Genomic DNA, 6,111 nt, shown 5'->3' on the forward strand with positions numbered 1-6,111 from the left:
TGCTTTTTATTTTCTTTGCATATTTTTATTTAAGCAAATCATGCATGGGCATATAAGAGAGAGAAAAGAAATACCCAATGATGGTAAGCATTTAACATTTCAATTTTGCTATGCCGAAGCACACAAATGTCATTGACACTGCACTTTTGCTATGCCAAAGCATACAGGTGTCATATTATGATTGGCGGGACTCAGTGGTGAGATGGTTATTTATGCCTTTCTCTTAAGATTTTCTAGTCCTTCCCATCAAAAAGAGTGATATGAGTGTTAAGTACAATAGATAACTTAATCTTACTCATCACAAACAAGAGCCACAAAGCTCACTTGCTTAGTTGTGCATAGAGATGCTCATCTAAGCTACAAAAGATACAAATTTTAGAAAATTTTGTTTCAATGGCTATCCAAGGTACACAAGTACCAATGTACACATAACACACACTGTTTCTGTATTTTTCTGATTTTTCATTTTTTTATTTTTATATTAAAAAAAATAATCAAAACTGAAAACAAACAAAAACATGTTAAACAATGTAAAGTATAAAAACTAGACTAACTCAAAACTTGAAAGCAAAACACACAAGTAATGCACACACAAAAACAAAAAGAGAGAAAGAGAAAAGTGATAGAATCACTTGGAGCCCTTTTCCTTCCACACCCTGGAAGAACTTTTCCTTTGATTAAACCCTTGGACTGGCGGTGAGGGGGAAGAATTAAAACCGTTCAAGTTCGAAAGGGACATGAGGGCTTTGAGAAGTTCTCCAAGGGGAGCAAGAGAGGATTGAAGCTGATTCTGGCTTCTAGATGCTAGCATGCCATTGTTCTATTGAGTGGCAAGCCACTTATAGCAATTTGGTCGAGTATGACAAGCAACTCCACAATGATGACAGAGATGTTGCTTCTTTTTGTTTAGGCTTTTGAGAGTTAGCCTTCTTAGCCTTAGGGTTCTTAGCTTCCTTCTTATCTTGCTTAGGGGGTGTTCCTAAGATAGATTTTCCTTTGTCTGTGTTCTCACTAGCTAAATCAATTTTAACATCATTGTTCTCAATTTCAACATTATTACTAGGAGGAACAAAAATAGCAATACTAGGAGGAAGAGAAACCATACCCTAAACCTGTTCGATCAGAAGCAGATTTCTGAAGACTGAGCATCTCATCAAGCTTTGCACTTGAAGTGACTTGAAATAGCTCCGCTTCAAGCTTCTTGGTCTTCTCAGCCAAGAAATTGTTCTCGAACCTTAGTGCTCCAATAGTCTGATTAGCCTCATCAAACTTTGTGGAAAGCTCTTCACGATCAAGTCCACATCACTGAGCTTCTTGGTGGTCAGCCTGTAAAGTTTCTCATGTTTCTTAAAAAGCTTGTATAATTTCTCATAGGCTATATGGATATCATCTTGATCATCCATCTTCTCAAACTTGGATTCCAACAATTCCTCTTCTTGAACCACATCTTCAACAATCCCATCAGTAGGATTGACAGTGGTAGTGAAGGCATTCAAGATTCCGTCATCCTTATTGTCGGAATCATCCTCAAGCTTGGTGTCACTCAAGGTAGCAGCAAGTGCCTTGCTCTTCCCAATGCTTTCGAGATATGTAGGACACTCTTGTTTCCTGTGACCGAAGCCTTGACACCCAAAGCACTTAGGTCCTGCAGGAACAGTGTACTGACTGCCATCCCTTGCATCCTTTCTCCCTTTGTCTTGGATCTTGAATTGAGAAGAATTGGATTGCCTACGGTCCTTGTCGAAGCCCTTTCCATTGGCATTCTTCATAACCTTCTTGAACTACCTGGTGATGTAGGACTTCATCTGAAGACTCATCTGTCTCACTACTCTTGGCCTTTAGTGCCATGCTCTCGCCTTTACCTGTCTTGCCAATCCTAGTTAAACCTAGCTCGTAGGTCTGTAGATTTCCAACCAACTCTGTCAAAGGAATCTTTTCAATGTCCTTTGATTCCTTATTTACTGTAATCTTGGCATGAAATCTCTTAGGTAAAGATCTGAGCACCTTTCTCACAATCTTGGGTTCAAGAATGGTTTTCCTAAGATTGAAAGCTGAGTTCACTATATCCTTGACCTTGGCATAGAACTCATCGAACGACTCATCCTCCTCCATCTTAATTTCTTCAAAGCTTGTAGTGAGCCTTTGAAAATTTGAATCCTTGACAGTCTTTGTTCCCTCATAGGTTGTCTAGAGGATGGTCCATGCTTCCTTAGCTGTTTCAGTGGAGGATATCTTCTTGAACTCCTTATTGGTGACTGCACTGAATAAGGCATTCAACGCTCTGCTATTGAAGTTTGCCGCCTTGATCTTGGTATCATCCCAATCGGCCGGTGCTTCCTTTGGCTTGGTCCAACCTATCTCAATAGCTTGCCACACTTTCTCATCTAAAGACTGCAAGAAAGCTCTTATGCGTACTTTCCAGTATGCATAGTTAGTGCCATCAAATAAAGGAGGTATGATTAACGACTGTCCTCTATCCATGACAAACAAGGGTCAATGGATCAACACAGCAAAATTTTAACCCTAATTAGAGTGTGCCTACTCTGATACCACTTGATAGGTCAAAAACGAATTGCCCCTTGTGATAAATTAACCAATTAATTTAGCCAAGTGAATTAATTAAGTTAATTACATGCAAACGCGTGGTAGCACAAACAAATTACCAATAAACTAATTATGCAGCGGAAAATAAATAACACGGTGATTTTTTTACGAATGGGGAAAACCTAACGGCAAAAACCCAACCGAGTGATTTTCAGGTCACCACTCCTGAAATTCCACTATTATCAAAACAAGCGGTTACAAGTTAAGGAATCCCAGTACCTTATACCAACCTACAGTTGAACCCTTACCCCAATACCCAATTGGACTTGTTCTATAGTGACAATTTCCTCTTTTGATGCACAACTCCCAAGTACGTGACTAACCAATGTGCGGATCCCAGTACACGACTTCAATCACCAACTAGAGAAGGTTGTTGGCTGCAAAGTTCTTCAGTTCATCCCAATGATGAAGATCAAGAAGATGCTTGGTTACAAAACCCTACGGTGCACATACACAACAACTTCTTCATAAGAATGATGAACTAGAGCAAAACTTTGTCTCCAGTTACAAATTGCTTGAACAAACTTTGCTCAACACTTGTGCAACTTGTGTACACTTTGATGGCCCTTAAAATAATCCTTTTATATCTTTAGGTTTAGAAGAAAAGAAAGCCCAAACACATAATCTCAGATTAGAGTCAAAACAGAACTAGAATTTTTTTTGTCATAAAGCTTGACAGATACCTATCTGTCGAGATGCTGTTGAGCAGCTGTCGAGCCACGGGGCTAGATAGCTTCTTAAGCTCGATGGATAGCTAGCTACCGAGCTAGCTGTCGAGCTTTAATAAACATCACTTCTTTAGCTTGAATCTTAAACAGACTTGCATGTCTTCAACACTTGATCTTGAAACACAGTTTCTTGAAGTATCAAACACATCCTAGAACTATCAAAATACAAGTGCATTTTGTTAAAGGATTAGCCAATTACATAAAATAGTGACATATGTTCCTAACAAGTGAATCGCATATGTCCTAACAATATGTGTTTAGGGTTGTGAGAAAAGAAACCTTACACAAATACACTTGGATATGTATGAAAACAGATCTCGAAATTTGAATTTTGCAATTCACAATAGATATTGTTTCTGTCAAGCAGCTGTTGAGCATTAGCATTAAACCTCGATAGATATTATCTGTCGAGATTTAATGAACAACACTTCTTCACTTGTTTCTTGAATAGACTTGCATGGCTTCAATACTAGACTTGAACTCTTGTTCCTTGAAGTACTAAACCCATCCTAGATCTATCCAATTACAAGTAAAGTGTGTTTTGTCAAAGGATTAGCCAATTTACAATAACATATGTTCTAACAAGTTCCACATATGTCCTAACACACTTTAACCGTACCAAAGCCCATTTTTGGTATCGATTCTGAGAAAGAACTAGTAACCCTAGATGGCTTTGAGATTGAGAAGCCTAGTTTTGAAACAATGGAAGAAGAGGTTGTAAAGATCCTTATGGATTTCGATCCCTATAGCAATAACAATGTGGTAGCAATGATGAGGAAGGTGAGTTATTTTCCCGGGATGAACCTAGGGAAGACTGTGAAAACGGCAGCTACTCAAGTTTCGACAATTTCCACGGCCACACCACCTTTCGGGTTAGGTTATAAACCCACAAATTATGATTTATTAGAGTTGGAAGTGAGGAGGATGGCCCGCGCAAAGGCTAAAGCAAAAGGACTTCCTAGTCCCCTGGAACCCTTGAAGCCATGCACTTCTACACTGAATGGAAAGTTTGTCAAAGCTAGAAATAGTCAACGTTATTGGGGATTTCCTGAACCGAGATACGATCCTGAGTCGAAAACAATGGTACCTAGATGTGAATTATTTCTTGATTGTGACAATAAGCTTCTAGAATTGAGGGAGAAAGATACAAATTGGGTCCCGACTGATTGGGCAGATTACATATATCCTGATGTAATGACTACATTGTTGGGAGATGCTATCTTTAACATAGAAGAGGAAGAATACTGTAAGGCATACCAACATGCATTGAAGAACCCATATGAAGCAAGAACGGATGATGAAGTGGGAGAGAAGCCCCTAGTGATGATAATGAAGGTACCGGAAGTAAAGATGATAATTGTAGTGGTAGCAATAGTGATGATAGTGAAGATAGTAATGGTTGAGACAATAGCAATGATGACAATGATAGTGAAGGAAGTAACATTGAAGACTATGATAGCCAAGATAGCGGTAATGATAAGGGTGAAGCCCTTAGTGATAGAGAGGACGAAGATGCAGGAGCCTTCTATGAAGACAATTTTGATGACAATGTGGACTATTATGATGGAGACATAGAGATGATGCAAAACCTATAGGTGGAGACTATGATGAATACCCTTATGGATGACCTTCAGATTAGAGTTGCATTACAGATGCTAGTTTAAAATCAAGCCCTAGATATGATAAGTATGGTAGGGAGATTCCTGAGCTTGGTTCATTTCATAATTCAGAGTTTGGCTCATTGACTGCATACACTAATGAAGAAGATGATATAGATGCAAGATTGGCGACACTTGACAAAAATCTGATGATCCATAGCTTCAGAAACTTAACTTTGGAGGATTTTGAAGATGAAGATAAGAGAAGCGAGTCAAATACTTCCCCTAATATGTCCGCCCAAGCAAAAAAGGGAGGCAAGATTTATTTAGGGAGTGGATGGACAATTCCTGTTGAGTTTGCTAAGAACTCTACTCCTTATAATGTGATTTCTGATTCTGCTTATTTGTTGGCTTTGAATTTTTTTTTTTCGGAAATTAGTAAAGAAAATTTTAATAATTAGGAACTAAAACAAGGACATGTAGAACCTATAAAAGAAGAAACCCAATATGTTAACTTGGAAACTGATGATGAACCTAAGATGGTCTAAATTGGTAATACCTTAACCTCCTCCGAGAATGATGCATTAGTCACACTACTGAAGGAATTCAAAGATGTGTTTGCATGGTCATACAAGGACATGCTCTGGATTGATACATATATAGTGCAACATTGCATTCCTACGGAACCAGCCATGAAGCCAATCAAGCAAAAGCTAAGAAGGATAAAGCCAGAGTGGACTCTCAAGATTAAGGAAGAAGTCAAGAAACATTATAATGCAAGATTCTTGAGGGTGGTAAACTACCCTAAATGGTTAGCTAATGTGGTTCTAGTCCCGAAGAAGGATGGGAAGGTGCAATGTGTGTAAATTTCAGAGACCTTAATAAGGGTAGCCCAAAGGATGATTTTCCCTTGCCTCATATTGATATTTTGGTCGATAATACGACAGGACATGCATTGCTATCATTCATGGACGACTTTTCAAGATACAACCAGATAAGGATGGCTCTAGAAGATATGGAGAAGACATCCTTCATTACTCCATGGGGGACCTATTGCTATAAGGTCATGCCATTTGGCCTTAAAAATGTTGGTGCCACTTACCAGCAGGCAGCCACTACTCTGTTGCATGATTTGATACACAAGGAAGTAAAATTTTATGTGGATGACATGATAATGAAGT

This window comes from Quercus robur, chromosome 2, assembly GCF_932294415.1.
Source record: "Quercus robur chromosome 2, dhQueRobu3.1, whole genome shotgun sequence".
In the NCBI taxonomy this organism is placed as follows: Eukaryota; Viridiplantae; Streptophyta; class Magnoliopsida; order Fagales; family Fagaceae; genus Quercus; species Quercus robur.